A 20,623-nucleotide genomic window follows, 5' to 3' on the forward strand; every position below is an offset into this window, starting at 1 on the left:
CTTGGTTTCAAGGCCATCCTTAAAAGGGACTTACTCCTGCCCTCGCCAGGAGTAAGGGGCATATTTAGGAAATTGTAACAATGCAGCACAGGGCAGCAGCAGCAAGTCACTTTGCTGCGCTGCATTACAGGGGAAGGGCAGGAATGTGCCGTATTTATTACAATAAGGCACATTGCTGTCCTTTCCCCAGGGCTGGCGCACTTGAGGCTACCTAGTGCCAATACAGGCACTCTTGCACAATGGCGCAAGGGTGCCTGCGCCGCATGTAGGATTTTTTCTGTGCAGGACAGGGCACCTTCCTGCACAAAAACAACCCTGAGAGGTGTTTACCTCTTTCTATGTGGGCTGCAAATGCCCACATAGGGAGTATGTTTTTGGCGAATTCCCAGGTCTAATAGTGATGGTAAATCTGAGAGTGTATAAAAATCCATGAGAGTTGTGTAGCAACTCCTATGCAACGCCCATGGGATGTCTTTCCAGGGCACAGTAACCAGGGTCGGACTGGCCGTAGCAGGCACCGGGCAATCCCCCAGTGGGCCGCACGGGTGGGGGACGATTTTGGGCCCCTGGGGGCTGTTTTTGTTACAGGGCTGTTTCTTGCAGCATAGCTGCAAAATCGGCCCTGTAACAAAATCGGCCAAAAACCGGCCCTGGCAAAGAGCTCGGCGGCATCCCTAAGCCCACGGGGGGGACTGGCCGAGCACTTTGCCAGGGCCGGTTGTGGTTCCCAGTCCGGCCCTGAGAGTAACGCAGCACAGCAATTTGCACTGCGTTGCATTACTCCTGATTTATCAAGCCACTCAGGACCACGTAAAGTGGCCTTGTGTGACTTGATAAATTGCATTTTGGGTTTGTGTCTTTTATGTACCCCATTGTGTAGCGCAAACGTGTTGCAAACTGCTTCATAAATATACCCTATATTCTCCAAACTTAGTAGGGGAAGTTGTAGAAGAGAAGAGCAGAAAGGTTCTCTTGAATATGCACTTTTGTTGATGTGCACAATTCAGACTCTGGAACGCCCACAACCAGCCCTTCAGAGTAGTTCGACTGGCATGAAAATCTTTGTTTAAATAAATCCTTTTACAAGTTTAAAAAGCAGTTTTACGCCAGCAGCAAGTCTATGTCTGTCTGCACGGTCGGCTTTAGGGCAGTAAGACTGGTGCAGCCGCACCCAGGGCTGAACTGGGGTGGGGGGGCACTGTGTTTAAAAGTAACTTATTGGTTTAAAAGCAGTGCTTCAGTGTTCCTTGTGTGTCCAGATATTTTCAGACAACAATAAAAATGTCACGATAACTCTGGGGATTAATGATCCTGCTGGAGAGGGATCAGAGTTTTGTCTAGTGACAGTTTTGACTCATGCTAAAGTAGTGCAGAGTGTCATTGTGCCTGCTGCAAAGAACGTGTATCTTGAAGATCACAGAACTAAGTATGTGTGAACTATGAGTAGCGCTATTAAAAAATGAAATGTATGTCAGAGAAAGGCTATGGAGAGCCAAGGGGCACTGTTCGAGGGTTGTAGTGAGGGAATTAGCAGAGAAAGAGGTTATTGGGGAGGGGGCAAAAAAGATTGTTGCACCCATGTCACTTTAAGTCAAACCTAGATAGCTTTTTGAATCGGGCCCAATGTTGCATTTTTTATACTTCTAAAATGTGGGTCTTTTGTATTCAGAGCAGTTAGTGACACCCCATAAAAAAGCGTGGCACCCACCCATCTCCTATGTGGATACGCTGTTTTAGGTCTTTCTACGTGTGAACAAGTCTGACCCAGGCTTCCCTAGTCATGCCCCGGTTATACACAAGTAATCTTCATCACTCCTGGTACGGATCTTGCTAGTCAAAATCCTGGCTTCTCCCCTCCCACCCCACTGAGCCCCGGTGTGTTGTGACCGCAGCGGAGCATGGATTTGCCCCAAGACTATGGGAAGGCACAGGCATCCATCATAAAAAGACAGGAGTCATCCATAGGCGGAAATAATATATATACTTTTTTGATTAGGTTAGGGATTCTTATGTTTTAGATGAGGGTACATGCCAACAGATAAGGATTGTGACGAGGAAGATGGCTGGTGAAATCAACCAATAAATACTGTTAATCTTTCATTCTTAAAGTAGTCAGCCCACAGAATACAACCACTACGGGGCAGGTGGAGATGCTGTCCCAACTCAAGCTTATTGTAAACATGGATGGGTGACTTAAAAGTGGTGCTGGCTTACACATTCATGAACTAATACTTCTGTAACCCTTTGACGGTGTATCACTGGTAGGACCACAGGAGGTTGTTTGGAGTTTGGCAGAAGTGGAACAGCTGTCAAAACTTGCCGATATCTGGTCCACATCGGTATACACTAAATTAGGATAGATGGGCTATCTGCCAACTTTTTGCGGATGTCACACATCCACCAAACTCTAAATAACACACTGTGTTCTTAAGATAAACTTTGGATTTGTGTAACTTTGTGATTTATTCTATTCCACATGGGGTCAGCAGTGATCAGGTCACTGACAGAATATCGGAAACAAAAATATAGAGTGAACAGAATATTGTGTCAAAGAAATCGAGGACCACAATCAGGGCCGGACTGGCTACAGGGCGTTTTTTGCTGGGGTGGCAGGGTGGGGTCAAGGTACACTGCCGAGGGGGTGATTTTGTTGCCGGGGAGCTGCTGGTGCTTCTAAATGAACAATGCAAAACAAATAGCTTTAAAGCGCACTTTTTAAAAACATTTGTTTTGCATTGTTTATTAAGGAAAGACCGGTAACCAGTCCGGTCCTGACCAGAATATCAAGTAGGTAAGTGCAAATAGGTATATATTTATTATTCTTAACTCCACATATAAGTACCTTGAAGATATATATATATTGTCATGGCACATATATGTGGAGTTATACATATAGTAAAACTTTGCTTACATGTAGAAACTTACCTTCACAATAGTTTTGTCCTCGATATTCTTGACACAATATTTTGTCCCACTAATTATTTTTTTCGAAACAGTGATGAGGGTTTGGTTGAATTTGAGGAAGGTTGGCGCTCAAGCGTGTGCGACGTTGGTGTCACAGAGATCAAGTGTTATTTTTTTCGGATATTCTGTTTAAATATCCGGTGCTCGTAACTAGCCGTACATTTCTAGAAAATTCAGGTTTCAGCACTCGGGCTGTATCCTGACATGCTCCACATCTTGATTATTTTACCTTGGCACCACATTCACAAGTTACGACACCCCAACAAACTTACTATAACAAAACTGTGAAGCTGCCTCACAGGATATCAGTAGTGCCAGTGCGACAGAATGTACACAAGTACCCTCCAACATTATTCGTGGTATTTACTATCACCCCGGTGCGCCATGTGGCTCTGCACAATGCTGGGTTTTGCTACGCAGGCTTTTATAATGGGAAGTAAATCGACACAGAGCTTTGTGTCACTTTATGTCACACATACACCCGCACAAAACCGTAGAAAATAACCCAAAAGGAGCGTCCTGTGGCCTGTGGGCTTTGTGAACAGCAACCTGACCCCCACGACTCTATGTTTATTGGTACATTCCAGTGACTCAGAAGGCGCCCCGACGGAATCAGTCGTCGAACTTTCGGTCATTGAAGGCGCGTAGTTGTGCTGGATGAGCTGCAATCATATCATCTAAGTGGTTTGTTGCCGGGGTAACGTGAGCGCGCGCGGGGCTCCGCAGGCACGTGCAGAGGCGGATGCTACGCTGCGGCGCGCGCACAGGACGTTGGAAGTTCAGGGTCTCCGCTGATGGAAGGCTTTGAAATCTCGAAAGCAACAGAGGAAGTTCGAGGGGGACAGCGTGACGTACACACGTAAATGAAGTTCTGTGGTCAATGAGTCCATGCAAAGAACTCCAACTGGAGAGTAGTGAAGGGCAATATACATTGCATTTTGTATCAACATAATTTAAGACCGCACAATCCGCTAAAGCAGCCGCTGAGTACATTTCTGACTCTTTCCAGAAACCCATTATGAGTCAAAAATGTGTTCATTTGCCTAAATTGACGACCTCTTACTCCAAATACATGTTTTCTAGAAATTAGGCTTCGTATTCGTGGAGAAGAACTAGGCCCCAGAAGCTTTCCCAGCTTTATGCAATCATAGTGTAGGCAAACCGAGGGTGAAAACGTATATTATCATTTACAATACAATACCCACAGACATAAAGCAAATGTAGTTGAGCATCACTTGATGAGGTTGCAGATCACTGAAATGTGGTTGTAATAAGCTTTTCAGTGAGACTGTGGTAAAAGAAAAATATTGACCCTTTCTGGGTGCAGGTTGTAGTCTGAAATGATTGTGTGGCAGTGGCGGCTCCTCTGCTAAGGCGGAGGAGCGTCGCCACACTGCTCTGTGAGCAGTTGAAGAAGGAAAAATAAAATTATACTAACTCAATGTTATTATCATTTTATTTTTCCGTTCCTAGCTGGGCCGGTTAGGAGCCTGGACGGACGTCAGAGCATGACGGATTGGCTGGCCGTCTCAGACCGGCCAAACAGTCATATTCAGTTTGCATGTTCTCCACTGGCTGTAATACACAGCCTGGGACAAAAATATGCCCAGGCTTCCAGTCCCTGCCTGAGTGCCGAACCATGGCACTCAGACTAATCACAACGCTTCTGTAAAGCAGCGTGGTGATTGGCTAGGGGATTCTGGGAGCTTCCTGGTTCCTGCTTCCTTCCTGCTCCTGGACTCTACCGAAGACCTGAAGAGAATGGAGAGGAAGCGGCCGGCATACAGGTAAGTGGTCCCCCCCTTTTTTTTCCATTTACTCCCCCACCTCCACCCCCGCTCCATAGTGGCTGCCACTGCTATGTGAACCAGAAGAATACAAAAGTGACAGGTACGGCCGGACTGGGAACCGAAATCGGCCCTGGCAAACAGCTCAGCCAGGAGGTGTGGGGGGGCTGGGTGCTAGTTGAAAGCACCACTACCGTCTCCCCACTGCCACTTTTTTTACAGGGGGCCGATATTGCAGCTTTGCTGCAAAACCGACCCCCGGTAACAAAAAAGGCCCCCCAGGGGTCCAAAACCGGCCCCCACCTTGGTGGCCCACCGGTGAAACGTCTGGTGCCTGCTACAGCCAGTCCGGCCCTGGTGACGGGTATACCCTTACCCTTTAGTAGGCAATGGGAGGGGTCCACAGTGTGTAGTAGCAGCTTCAACTTCATCATTCAACCCTGTTGCGCAACTTTGTTCAAGGATTGTGACACTTACGGTCCAGGTCACAAATAAAGTAGTAGCTCTATAGGGATTTACTGTCTTGCTTGTGTATAAATGTACTAATTTTACAAATTCAAAAAGGTTTCACAGGCTAAATATGGACACCTACACGACGGAGAAGGTATAAGGGGCAAAAGTGAGGCAGGATCATGAATAGGGAATGAGTAATGAGTATGAAAGAGGTATAGAGTCTGATGTGTTAAATAGTGCATAACAACGCTGGTTACAAGCAGAGCTCAGTAAGGACCCGGAAACTGCCCGGGTGTGGAAGGATAGAGAAGGAGGGAAGGAGAAAGACTGCATGTGCTGCAGAGTTGGTCACTGGAGAGTGAAGTGTGGAAGGATGGGAGAGTGGTTGCCCCTTAAACCGTAGCCTTCCAGCATTGTATTCAGGAGCATTATCTTTCAGACCTTCTCTTGAAGCAATTTTTGTCTAGGGAAATGCAAACAAAGGCAAATTAAAAAAATTGTGTAGCAATTTAATTTAAGATCCAGCAATTTAATTTTATCTACTCCATAGCAAGAAACCGGTAGGAAACATAAATCATTCCTTTGGGGGGAAAAAAAGAAACAGGAAATAAGCGAAGCTGTCAACATCTTAAATCCCACATGTAGATTTTTGTGTAGAGAGTGAAACCTGGCAAAACATAACATTCCAAAACTAAAAATGCAAGCACCAACGGGAGATCCAGTCCCAGGTTGCAGACTACCTTTATTGTATCAAACAGACAAATGTTGTAAAACGAGCACTGCACTTCCGAGACTCTTAAGAGCAGAATAAACACTTACTGGCCGGCAAGTAACCGTTTAGGAGACTTCTAGGCAGAGATTTAGAACATGATAGACTTTAAAGAGAAATCTATTATACGGTCTGAGAAGGACCTCCAACAATATCAAATTAGGAACAACTAAAACAAACAAGACAGTGCTTAAATAAATGCCGTTGGGCTGGTCTTCTGATTGTAAAGTGAATTCCCCCATTCCTCAGGCTGCATGGAAAATTGAACAGGCGTAGGCACTGTTCCTCTTCCACTGTGTGTGTTCCTCAGTTTGGGACAATGATTTAGCAAAGCTTTAGCTCACAACTTTTGTCTCGGTGACAACTTTTCTGCGCACAACAGATGCAAGCTGAACAAAGGGATTGGTTGTCAGCGAACTAATCAGCCCCCTCTGTCCAGGGGGATGGGACAGATCCATGAGGTAATTTGTTTAAAAAGTCTAGAAAAGTCAGTGCGGCTCACCAAGGTTTGAACATATGTGGTCTGCCTATTTTCGACAATGCGTGCTGCATAATTTAATTTCTTTTGGTTAGCTATTCAAGATAATTTTGTATAAAGCACCCAAGTTTATGCTGCCACAATAGACAAATATGGAGCCATTTCTCACAATGAAAGGAATTTTGGAGGCACAGAACTTTCAAGAATGGAGATGGAAAGTCAAGGAACTGAACCAAGGAATGCAAAATATAAAATACAAATACTTCCATCCCACGACAAATCTGATAACTTCTCTTAACGGTCTGTCCAATAATTAAGGCCACAGAAATAGTTTCTCACACCCCCTTTCTCACCTCCAATTCCCCCAAACTAAACCACAGTAACTGCGTGTGGAGATCATTAATCGTATTTGCTGGTAGTGACCACCAGGCTTTATCCGGCAGTCCCACACAGGTAAAAAATGATGTTGGAATATCTGTCCTCAAAATGTTGGATGTTCTGACATGAAGCAACAGCCCCATGTGAGTCGGGGCATCCTTTGACGGATTGTGCCAGGCAAGCCAGCAGAAGTCCCACGGTTAGACACAAGGTGGGTCCCTAGATTTTAAGTAGAGTGATGGAACCGTGAATTGGTGGCAGTGTCGTAGCTGGACCTTTTGACACCTGTGGCGGTCCCTGCGTTTCCGCCCCACGACGGCCGCAGGTAAGAGCAAGGGGGAACTGCGATCCCTGTGTTTGCCCCCCTTAATGGCCGCAGGTAAGAGTGGGGAGAGGCCACTGCCCCTACAACATGTGCCAAACTCTAAATAAGGATCTTTTGCAGTAAATTGTTGAAGTCCACTGCAATAAAAAAAGTCACATCATGTTGAGTTGTTCAATTGAGAATTGACTTTCTTCTTTCCACAGCCTTTGGTGTGTGGACGGAAGGCAAAATCATATTTTTAGTGCAAATTACGTGAGATTCTAAACTATTACTCAAAATGATGTGAGCTTTTCTTGCCAATATCTTCTTGAAAAATGAGTGCGTGAACATACCTTGCATTCAAAAGTCACACAAGCTCTAGCAGGAAACACGTTCAGTAGCGATTTTACTGCTCTACTGAGGCTTTTTCTGCTGTTACCAGTCTCAGGTGAGTGAAATTCACTCAAAATTTTGCACCCAGAAATGTTGGGAAATTTGTGTAATATGAATTGTATAAAATTTGCTCAACACATTTTTTTTTAGCAATTAACAAAACACACAAAGGGTTGAGGCAAAGATCCTGCACCTATTACTAATAGTGATATGATAATATTGTGATGGTGCTGAAAAAAAACAGGAAATGCACCCTTCTCCACTTCCTATTGCGTAAACCCAAATAGAATCAAAGACAGAAAACGGAATTAGCACCCATCATTTGAAAGAGTCTCATTGAAATTAATTAAGGCATGAAATGTCCATGGCGACCAGTAGAAGAAGCAGGTACACAATTTGCTTGTAGTCGAAAAATAAATGTTCTTTATTCAAATGTATTCAAATACTTAAAATCCAAAGACCATAAAAGTGAATCTTTTAGCCAACGCGTTTCGTCTCTATCGAGACTTCTTCAGGGCTGAAATAAATTATCATCACGTAGTAACAAGATAGGCAAGGTGGCCAGCAACGATCTAAAGCGTCCGTATTGCAATAATGATCATTTATTTCAGCCCTGAAGAAGTCTCGATAGAGACAAAACGCGTTGGCTAAAAGATTCACTTTTATGGTCTTTGGATTTTAAGTATTTGAATACATTTGAATAAAGAACATTTATTTTTCGACTACAAGCAAATTGTGGACCTGCTTCTTCTACTGGTCGCCATGGATGTTTCATGCCTTCATTAATTTCAATGAGACTCTTTCAAATGATGGGTGCTAATTCCGTTTTCTGTCTTACATTTGTTTTTAGGTTCTGTAGGTATACAACAATTATTCACCAAATCCCTGTAACACTACAAGACACTTTGAAGGAATCCATTTACTGAACCCGTAAAACAAAACGGATATAGAAGAACCTGAAAAGTAATATTCTGACCCTTTTACAGAAGACCAAGAATTCATCCAGCTTCCTAACCTCTTGGAGCTGCTGGTTCTCCAATGACATATTGTATATTGTAATTTACGGGGGGGCGTGGCTTGGAGCCACGGATGGCGGCCGCTTAGACCGCGAGCTCCACATCGTAGCCCTTTTTATATCCTGATTAAAGGCTGCCCGGGGGCCCCCGTGCAACTTAACTGGAGGCGGAGGGGACGGGGCTCCATCGGTGCTGCTCCGGAGACCTAAGGCGCCCGCTGAACGGAGCTTTACCGTGGGCGAATCTGGCCGGGTTGCGAGGCGGCGTGGAGACTAAGATGGCGGACCAGTAGCAAGGCGGAGACCCGGAGCTGCCCGGTACGGATGGGCGCTGGAGCTCAGCGCAGGAGACCGAGGGGCGGCGGATCGGAGCCCAGGGGGGGGCCGGAACTTGAGACCTGGTCCCCGGTCGCCGGGGGGTGCTGTGCCCCTTTTGCCCCGTGCCCGACTGGTGGCGAGGCCTTGCGGGAGGAGCTGAGCCCGAGGAAGGCTGTGAGAGACTGCGCCCGCGGGATGCCTGGAGACGCATGCGGGGGAGCTGGCCCCTGACGACGCCTGGAGCTCTGACGCCCTCTGGGCCTGCGGGGACCTGTGGCCCACCGGGGACTGCCCACTGCGCGCTGGAGGGGGCTGGGGGGCCCGGTGTAGCCCCGAGGCCGAAGACTTAGCGGAGCCCTGCCGGGGGTGAGTGAGGAGTGGGGCGCTGCACTGCTGTGGCCCCTGGCCGCGGGGGGTGCGTTTCCCCGGGACCCGGCTCCCGCGACTGGTGGCGCCTGACCTGCGCCGAGCTGGGGGACCGGGGGAGGCCTTATCAACGGGCGGTCCTGCGGTGGGAACTGCAGTGAGGTGGCGGCGCAGTGCGGCAGAGACGGAGGGACTGGTGCCGGTGACGGGACCCCAGCAGGCGGAAGCGGCCGTAACTTGCAGGACCCCATGCGGGAGTGGAGACAGCTGCCAGGGGCGCCCGGCGGATTGGAGAACTTTGCGGTGGGTCCGCGAGAACAGGGGCCTGGGCGGGGGCGGTATCGGGGGCTTGCGCCTCGCCCCTGAAGTACGGAGCTGCCTGGGAAGGGTGACCGGGAGCCCACACAGCGAATTACATCCCCTGGCAAAGAGACACGGGGCGCCGACGAACGAGGGCGGGAGGACCCCCTCGAGGACTACGCTGCGGAGGGAGAAAGCACCCCGCTGATTTGCCCTGCGTTGCCTGCTGCCTGTTGGGTCTGGAGAGGTGGGGACGATTTGGGCCGAGGTGGCTCACGGGCCCGCAATAGATCGTGCGGGAGCAGTGGCGGCAGAGAACGGTGGGACTTAACTGGCGTCGGCGGCCCCCCCCCAGTGACAACTTCTGCTGGCTCTGCGGCTCCATAGAGGTGGGAGAACTCCCCTCGGAGAGACGCAGTATGGGGAAGCCCAGGGCGAAGAAGGAGGGGGCGCAGCAGCAGTCAGATGGTGAGGTCTCAGGCCAGGGCGAGCCTGAGGACCATGGCCAGCTCCGAGACCCGCGCCTGCAACTCCAACTTGATAACATCCTGGCGGCAATCGTGGACACCAAAACAACGCTACAGCAGGACATAGCGCAGGTGGCGATGGGCCTCGGGCTCCTGAGGGCGGACCATGGCAAGCTTGTGGACAGAGTCTCGGAGGTGGAAAAGGAGCTCCAGGTGGTGAGTCCACTGCAATCCACTCTCCAGGCGACGATGTCGGAGGTCCTGGACCGTGTTGGGGCGCTGGAGAAGAGAGCGGAGGAGGCGGAAGGATGCAACCGCCGGAACAATGTCCGCGTTGTGGGGCTACCGGAGAAAACGGAGGGAGACGACATGGTGGCGTACCTAGAAGATTGGTTCCAGAGGGTGGTGGCTCCGGAGGGCCTGTCGTCCTTTTACTCGCTGGAGAGAGCCCACAGGGTGCCTGCTAGACCGCCTCAGCAGGGCCGACCCCCTCGCCCGGTGGTGGTGCGGCTATTACACTATAGGGACCGAGACCTTCTACTCCAGAGGGCACGCACGCATGGCCCCTTCCAAGTGGGGAACAGCAAGGTCACTCTGTTCCCGGACTATACCTATGAAACCCAGCGGCGCCGCTCCACCTTCCTCGCAGTTAAAAGAGAATTCCGAGAGGAGGGCCTGCAGTACGCGCTGCTGTTCCCGGCCAAGCTGCGCATCATTGTGGATGGATCCTCGCATTTTTTTTAGACGCCTGATGACGCCTGGGCATGGCTGGAGCTCTACAGAGCAGGAAAGGGTGGTGCGGGGAACTCTGCACGAACCCCGGTGGGGGCCCTAAAGCGAAGGGGATTGCGGAGGCCCCGACGCAACAGAGGGAGCGCGAGAGGTCCGCTTTCGCGGGAGGCGGAGGCAGAACGGAAAGATGCGCTGGACGCAGCACTGGCACTGACGGGATCCCAGGGCCACCGCACACCAGGGCGGACGGACTCGGATACCGGCAGGGAGGGCTCTGCTGATGAGGGTTCGGAGTCAGACAGTGTACACCTGCCAGCGGTTACACCGGCCACGGCGGATGGCATGCTAGATGAGGCGTAGGACTGCTGCGGGACTTCCTCTTGTGGGTTATCCTGGCCTCGCTGGACTCTCCACTACAGGTTTGATGTGGGAGAGAGGGGGAAGGGCGGCGGGGAGAGGGAGGAAGCGGGTGCCCGTGCTGACACACTGGCCCGGGGAAGCCGACCGGACTGCGAGACTGGACATGGCACAAGTTCCTGGGATGGCGGGTTGCGATGGGTGATTGCTGCGCTGGGTCGGGGGGGAAGGGACGCACAGCAGGACAGCGGAAAACATGGTGCGTGTGGGGCGACCCTGGGCGTGCTAGGCTGTTAGGGGCTGGGCGGGATGCGGCGATTTGGAGGACTTAAGGCGGCTGCCCGCTGGTAACCGATCCCCCCCCTCGTTGCCCATAAGGCTTGACCACAGTGTCTGCTGTCGGGTTTTGCAATTGTTTCACTGATACTATGGTTTGGATGGGAGCTAGATTGGTGTTACTAGATCCTGTTCTTGGGAGGGTGGGGGTGTTGGGTTTGTTGGGGAATTGTTGGGGAGGGGTCCTCACTGGCGGCATGGCGGAGGAACGGTTTCGATTCAAAAGGATGCTATGGGAGAATGGCTGATTTAACAAATCTGAGATGTATAACCTGGAATGTGAGGGGACTTCATACTATGGTGAGGCGGCACAAGGTCCATGCTTATCTGATCCGCAGGGGAATCCACATAGCAATGCTCCAAGAAACGCACCTGACCAAGGTAGAAGGGTTGGCGCTGCAGCGTAGATGGAGAGGGCAGGTTTTCAACACCACATATTCTGCGTTTGCTAGGGGGGCGTTGATTTGGGTTAGGGCGGGTGTCCCGTTTCAGGTCACTAGGCAAGCGGTTGATCTTGAGGGTAGGTACGTGGCTGTGGAAGGGAAGCTCAGGGGGAGGGATATCGCCTTTTGCAGTGTATACGCGCCCAATGTTGACCAGTTGGGCTTTCTAGCGCAGTTGTCCGGTGCTTTGGCTTCCTACCTGGCGAGCCCACTGGTGATGGGAGGAGACTTTAATTCTGTTATGGATGTCTCTCTAGATAGATCGCATCCCACCCTGATCGACTCGCCGGTGCACCGCTTGACTAAAGGTAGGCTAGACTGGCAGGTGCGCTGGGGCCTGATAGACGCTTGGAGAGCGCAACACCCGAGAGACCGAGACTACTCGTACTTTTCTAGCATGCACGAACTGCATGTACGCCTAGATGCGATATTGTGTTCTCCGACAGTAATGCCCGCTGTAGTACGCACTGAATATTTAACCAGAACGCTCTCCGATCACAATCCCCTCCTTATCAATATGGATTGGATGGCTGAGGTCTCGTGTGTTCCCACTTGGAAACTGAGGCCAGAAGCGCTGGACGACCAACTGTTCCAGGCCGCGCTGGAAGAGGGCATTACGCAGTACTTTGCGGAAAACGCGAACACAGCCGACACGAGGGCGACAGAATGGGACGCCTTTAAAGTCGTAATCAGGGGGCTCTGCATAGGGAAACACGTGGGTATACGAAAGACGCTTTTGGACGATTTGACCAAGGCGGACTCTGCTTTGCGGGAGGCAGAAAAGGAGAGACCCGGCCATCCTGAACTACAGGAAAGAGTCGCCGCAGCTAAAGAAGCGGTGGCGGTTGAGGTGGAACGTTTGCGCTGCTTTGATCATAGACGATACATGATGAGGGCACACGCGGAGGGAGATAAAGCGGGGTCCCTATTGGCTTGGTTAGCCGACCCCACTAGAAGGAGTTCCCCTATCCTGGCTTTGGAGAGAGCGGAGGGAGAGTTGGTTTACACCCAAACGGAAGTCATGCAGTGCTTTCAGCGCTACTATGAGACGCTCTATAAGAGCAGACTAGAGGATGGGGACCCTGCCGGTGACACTTTCTTGGCTGAGGTCACGCTGCCGGGCCTGGATCGAGAGTAGGCTTTGGATTTGGGTAAGGACGTAGAACCGGGTGAAATACGAGCTGCCATCAAGCGCATGGCACGCAACAAGACGCCGGGGTTAGACGGGTTGCCCGTAGAATTTTATGGGAAATACGCTGACTTGCTGGTTCCAAGGCTCCAGGAGGTCTATAGGGAGGCCAGAAAGCTGGGACGGCTACCCCAATCGATGCGCGAAGCGCTGGTGATCCCGTTATTGAAGCCGGGTAGGGAGAGTGAGAATGTGGCCTCATATAGGCCTTTGTCGATGTTATCCACCGACTATAAAATATTGAGTAGTGTACACGCGTCCCGCTTACTACAACATATGCCCGCCCTGGTCTATGAGGACCAAACTGGTTTCATACCACAGCGCAACACGACTGCGAACATCCGGAGACTGGTGCGGGTGCTGGACGATGGTCACCCAGAAGCCCCGCAGCCTATGGTACTCTCGGTGGATATCGAGAAGGCTTTTGACAGCTTAGAATGGGGATATTTGTATAAGGTATTGCGAAGGTTCGGATTGGGGAGGGCTACCTCCAATGGACAAAAGTATTATATACTTCGGCAGTGGCAAGAGTGCGAGCGGGGTCCTTGGTCTCACTGAGATATCCAGTTGAGCGCGGGACGAGGCAGGGTTGCCCATTATCCCCGCTGCTCTTCGCTTTGGCGGTGGAGCCCCTTGCAGCTAGGTTCCGGACGGGCCGCTATTATGGGGGCTTAGCTGGCAGAGACGGGCGACAGTATATTTCACTTTATGCTGACGACCTTTTGTTATTCCTCGAAGACGCTGGCGAAGCATTGACGGGGGCGGAGAGCTTACTATCGGAGTTTGGGGACGTATCAGGTTTACGAGTTAACTGGGCTAAGACGTGCCTGTTCCCGGTGCGACAGGGGGAGGCTAGGCCGGAGATGGCTCAAGTGGTCCGCTGGGAGCCCACCTGTCTGAAGTATCTAGGGGTACATATTTATCATAAGATGGCAGATATTTTGGAGGGGAATGTGGGCCGCGGCGTGCGGGCCTTGAAGGGGAGTATGACCTTTTGGGCCACCCTCCCGTTATCAGTGACGGGCCGCATCTCCCTCCTGAAAATGGTGGCACTCCCTCGCTTCTTATACTTTTTTAGGACGCTTCCGGTGTGGATACCCAACTCCACGTCCCGGTTGCTGAAATCGATGGCGGTGTCTTTTCTGTGGGGCACGGGCAGGCGTAGAGTGGCGTACGCAATGCTTATACGGCCCAAGAGTGAAGGCGGGCTGGCGGTCCCTGACTTTGAGCTATATTACTTGGCGGCGCAATTGCAGGCCTTCACCCAAAATGTGGCAAGGGTGTTCCGCGGCCCAGAGGCCGGACGAGAGGGGGGAACGCCACGCCACGTCCTTTCTTACATTACCCTGCAGCAGAGGCTGGAAGCCCGGGACCTCCTCACAGAGGAGTTAACCTTTAGACTCTGCTGGAATCGCTCCCAGAGACGGGCGGGGGTGGTACATCCGTACGCGCCGGAGATGCCCCTGGGGATGCTGACGGCGTTGCCACATGGGGGAGACTGGTCGCAACTACAATTTTGGGAAGAAGCGGGTCTGCAGGTGATAGGATACCTTTATGAAAATGGGGTCCTGTTGCCCTACCAGACTCTTCAGGAGCGGTTTGAACTGCCTAGGGGAGGCTTCCTGTTACATGCAGCGATTACCAGGGCGATGCAGGCACATTGGAGGGAGGGCCTGATTGAGCCTAAAACGTCGATGGCCTGCCAGTATGCTATGATGGCAGCAGGGACTGCTAAGGCGGTCACGTGCCTATATTCTAGAATACTCCTTGAAAACCTTCCGCCGCTGGCTGAACTTCGGGGGAAATGGGAGGATGACCTGGGCAGGGCTATCCCTGAGACGACCTGGGCACAGTTGGTGAGACGGGCTTGGAAGAGCACGAGAAACGCAAGATTCCAACTGGTGCACTTCTACATACTTCACAGAGCATACCTGACGCCGGGAAAAATTCAGAAATATTTTAAAGTTGAGGAGGCCGCATGTCCGAGATGCCTGAGAACGGGGGTGGAACTGGCTCACATGCTGTGGTCTTGCCCAGTGCTGGGGTCTTACTGGTCAGAGGTGGGAGATACCCTGAATGAGGTAACAGAGAGGGGACTGGAGTTTAATATGGCCGCTAGCGTACTGCACTGGTTTCCGCACACGCCCAAAACCAAAATCACGAGCAAATTCGTAGACATGGGCCTTATTTTAGCGAAACGAGAAATCACGAAGCGGTGGAAGGCAACGGGGGGGCCCACTAGCAAACGGTGGAAGGAGGAGTTTCTTAAATGTGCCACCAGCGAGGGGGCGCTGCGGTATCAATCGGCTCATAGACGCAACGACGACAAGGCGCTAGAGGCTGCAGGTGCGTGGGAGGTGCTAGTGCAGGCACTGCGAGATTATGAACCAGGCGCGGAGGAGGAAGACCGCCCTGGGGCTGAGGGAGTCCCACCGGAGCAAACTGGGCACATCACGTAAATTGACTCATTGGTATTCCTTGGGCTGTACGGCACTAGAGGACAGAGGTTGTCGCATGCGTTGGTGAGGAGGATTGAGGGAGGGGGAGGGAAGCTGGGAGTGTTGTTAGGGGTTAAGGGTAGAGTTTATTATGTAGATGTTTGGTTTTCTGTGCTGTATAATCCGGGAGGGAATTTTACGAACCTGTATTAGGGGGTTGTATAATTGGTGGGGAGGCGTGCGTTAATCTTGCAGACAGTATGGTGAAACAAATTGTGCAAGGTTTTCTATGTGAATTTGCAAAAACCAATAAACTATGTTTAAAAAAAAAATGGTATATTGTAATTTACTCCAAATGGCATGACCCTATGTAAATCAAAATTAGTTTCGACCTTTGTATCATGGATCATCTTCAGCGACCCGAAGAGCAATCATGTAAGTCTGGCATTCTATAACCCTCAAGTCAACCAGCCATCAAACATCTGACTTTAAGACACAACAAATTTACACACATGTATGGCATTGGACCACTTTAAGTCCATAAGTAATTCCAAGGATAGATTACGTTAGGTCTTTGAGTGCTGAGTGTCTGCTCATACTTCCCAGTCTTTGAGAGCCATCATCTGTCATCAAACATGCTTGAACAAAACCTCAAAAAAGTGTCATAATTTGGCAGGGCTCGATTATGTGAAAAGTTTGAAGGAAAAATTGAGAAACACAATTAGTCAGAAAACCTCTATATTAGAATTACTTAGATATTTCAAAGTTTTAGTAAAAATCAAACTAGACAACATAAATAGCTTTTTGTAACAAGTGGGGGTGCGCAGCTCACAAAGTCCAACAGGCCAGTGTAGGTAGGAAAGTAACTTCTTTATTTGAAAAAGATTTTTTTCTTAAAACACATTGATTTTAGGCAATCCAGCCAACGTGTTTCGCTCCCACATAGGGAACTTCCTCAGGGCGAAACCAGTATCATAAGGTGATGTACCAAACACACAAAAGGTCTGCCGAATGTGCGACCAAAATTTGTATCAACTAAGTCCTTGTTTTCACAAGATTCAATCTCTTTTTCTAAGGACTTGATTTCAGACAGAAATTTTGCCCCCTTCTCAATTGCATGTCTTATTAATATTTGCATCATAACCAGCGATGCACCCTCTAGGTTAGCCTCCCACTCCTTGAGAAGCTCGTCACTCAAGTCCTCGAAGGTGGGGAAGATCGAGATGCGTAACCCCCAGGCACCTTTTTGTTGTCAATATAATGTTGGAGGGTGACGCCATCCCACCATCTCGATTGTTCTTGTTTTTTTAGGCGTTCAAGTTTCACAAACAGGGCACGTAATCCTGAAGTATTTTGTCCTGCTTGTCCCAATTGTGTAGTATTCACATTCTTTCCGAACAAGTCTTGCGCCATTTCTTCTCGTTTATCATCAAAACGTGGCATTCTATCACAAAGTATGGTAATGAGTGCTTGCAGGCCCAGTGGAAAGCAAAGACCAAAAAGACAGCAACGGCGGACCTCCTATGCCGCACTTCGTACCAGTTCCTATATGTGGAGGCGCAGACGGCAGTCCGGCAGCAAGGACATTTTTTAAATTTATTTTTCTAGCAGCCCCACCTATGCTACTCGGTGGCAGCCGCCACTGGTCTATTGACATCCATTTGAAAGTAAGGTTTAAATAGCGATGAATGACTATTGTTGGGTTGTAGGATTTTTAAAGCACATGTTCACCTGTGGGTTGGTTGCTGTTGCACCTAATCTTATGGTACACGTTTTATTGACCTCAAGAAGTTGAAAGGATCCGTGAACCCGACCAGGATTTGAATTATATTAAATAAGGAAAATGCTAACCATATGACATTTGCTTTGCCACATTATATGCATGCCTAAGACATGACGAAGGAAAACTTCACTTTAACTTTCAAATATGGTGCATTTAGAATATATTGTTACCCTCTTGCTTATTTCCCAATGAAAATGTGATATTTTTATGTATTTATTTATACAGCTTTCCTTTATCACTTTTGCCTTCAAATTGTACCTAGATCCGAATGAAAAACATGCATTTTCTAACATGAATTGTGAACTATTATTCATTTTTTCGCTTGAATATTTCCCTAGATCTCAATGCAAAATATGACTATCGAGTATATTAGTTTAAAATGGTTGCTTGCCTCACTTCTGCAAATATTTTCTTAGGTTCTGGGGACTGTACTGAGAGAACATGATTCGAAGAATCGCGTTTTGCCTGCCTCAGGATATTTCAAAAGCAGTTTAATCTTATTTGGCGTGCTTTTGATTCCCTACTCTAATAATCTCCGTTAACCCACTTGCTAATTTTAGTATTTTTGTATTTTAGTATTCCCTAGTGTGCTATCTATTCCACCATCTTTGTTTCAGTTGCTTGAGGCTTCCATACTGATATGTGGCACTCTAGGGATAATATTAGACAAAGCATGAAACAGCATGAATATTAGATGTTGACATTCTATAGTGTAATGTAAAGCAGGCCCTTCTGCAAATAACCTGAGAGGTTGACCCTTGAGAATTACACGTACGCAGGTCGGGGTCACAGGTGCGTGTTGCACCACGTGTAGCCCCCTGGGGCAGCACAGGCGAGATTTTTTCTCTCCAAATAGGATAAAGCGAATTTAATTGGATACAAAGCTCATCAGCAGAGATTGAGGGGATGTGGAAAAAACGCATTAAATGTGTAGAAAGAAGATTTCTGTGTATTTTAGCGCGATGTTTGCATTTAGAATTTTTTTTTATTATCCCATCTAAAATGCAGTGATGAGAGTCTACTGCACGGAAAATCAATGCCCACTGTCAACCAGAAAAAAAACTTTTGCCAGCTTTGCATCTTTAAATGTTGAAAAACACTTGGAAACATTGGTTCTCCCTTTAACTGTACATTTATGGCTATCGTTATTACTGATTATGGCAAGTATGGTAAACACTGGAATCGCACACTCCCTGGAAGACCTGGCATACGGTTAACACAACCTTAATTAGTGATGTCATGGCCTTCTACTAGACTAGCTTCCTTGAAGTCAATTTAGAGGGTTACAATTGACCCTGGTCAGGGCTTCTGGGATTATGCCATTTTGAGGCCGCTTCACTCTACGCATAACTATCAATTTGCTGCTTCTGACACATAATCCTCCTCTACTGCATAATCTGCAGAATTTAACAAATATTTTATTTCTAGCTCAAACAAATCAAAGGTTACTAACAATGCTGTGGTGTTCTGCCGCACAGTGCAGGCCCTTCGCAGAGGTTGACTGGTCATCTTTCAGTTGCGTATTACTGTATTTGGGAGTTAAACTGGTGCTAATGAGGGGGGAGCTTGGCCCAGATTGTGTTAACGTGGAAAAATGACAGAAAGATTAGGTCATACTATAACAAAATATGCTGCACTGCACCACATAATTTTGCCTTTTCTTGCTGGGTAATCAGTGAAACCTGCTGCATAATTTGGTCCCCCCATATTGCATAATATCAGTGGCCTCGACCAACATATGGATTAGAGAATTGTAATTTGGTCAAAGGGGAGACGAAAGAGAGAACGAGACAGAAGGAAGAGAGTAAACATGAGGAAGAGAATTTGATGTTTCTAAACAAACTAAAAACATTGAAGAAAAACATACGAGTGACATTGTATCAGTATGATACATCAAACCAAATGAAACGTTTACGTTAAGGCGTTAAGGCGCCCAGCAATCCGTTGCTGTTGACTCCCACATGGTCTTGTTAATGACGTGAATAATGACATCACCAGGGATGTCAAGATTACTTTCTATGGGTCTTAGCCAAGGATGCCATAGAGGAAGCAACAAAGCGACCCCCCCTATGCTCTGGACCCATTTTCAAGTTCTACGGCCAGGGACCTGCCAGAGGGAGTGGGGGGCGGAGCTAGGGCCCGATCCCTCAACCCCCCAGCACCGCGGGGGCTTTTGCACCACTGGCCCTGCTCGGTGAAATAATTACATTTTCAAACGTACCGCCGGGACGGATCTCCCATCCCTCATTTTTAGGTCTCGTCTGGCGTGGACTGCGCAGACATGCGCAGTCTCGCTGGTGAGATTTAATGAGTTAGGGTAGATTTCTCTAGTGGGATTTAAGCCCCGCCCGTCTTTTCCATTGGCTGGCGTCACCGTTTATGCTAAACGGTGGCCAGCCATTGGAAAAGAGCGTCTAGTGATGTACACTTTCCTCTTTTAGAGCCGGCCCAGTTGGACTGGCTCGGTTGCTTTACGTTTGTAGTAAAGGCTTTTCTTATGGGGCCATGTGTTTCAAACATATGGCCCCATAAAGACAAGAGATCGGCTGCAGCGCGGTCCTCTTTCACTTTCGGGACTGCGTTGCTCTGCCTTGTTAGGTCTCGCAGCACTGCTTGTTTTTTTTTTTGCATATCTGTATATCGCTAACTGGACCCAAAGATATTGGAGCCTTTACATGAGCACCAGTGCATTACACAAGGACACATTCATTTTTTTGTAGGGATGGGAGATCAATTGATTTGCCCAGAATCACAGGATGTTAAGCCAATGCGAAGCTCAGAACCAGAGACAGATTTACTGCCAAAGCACGCGAGCGTAAGGGGCTGTGAGTGCTAGCCAGTAAGATTGTATGTTTGCATGCTTTATCGCCCTGGTACGTGGACCCGTAATTAACATGCACTAGTTTTGCTCTTACATTGTGTTTTGGGCAGAGCACCCCTCGACGACTGCAGCCTATTTCAAAGAAGGACTTTCGATCCGTGATATCCCTTTAACGCACTCTCTCAACCACAAGGCGGGCCGATCCGCTCGAGGGCTGCTATTATGCGACAACCCTCTCTTCAGCCAATCACGTGGCCGCCTAGACAGCCACGCAAGGGGATTCGTGAGCTGGAGGACGGTGCGTGAATCCGAGAAGAGAGAACGACATTTCTGCAGGAGCGTTCGAGAAGTATGTGAGTTTGTGCAGCATTGTAACGAATATTCGGTGCTCATGCCTAACTTTTCAAATCTGCTGTGATGCGCTTGTCTGCGATACTCTTTAGCAAAGCAGAAAGTGTAAACATCGTGGTCAGTTATTTAATGTGGTAACTACCTTTCAAGACTAAGCACGCACAGCCTTTGCATCCACGCA

This window comes from Triturus cristatus, chromosome 12, assembly GCF_964204655.1.
Source record: "Triturus cristatus chromosome 12, aTriCri1.1, whole genome shotgun sequence".
NCBI lineage: Eukaryota > Metazoa > Chordata > Amphibia > Caudata > Salamandridae > Triturus > Triturus cristatus.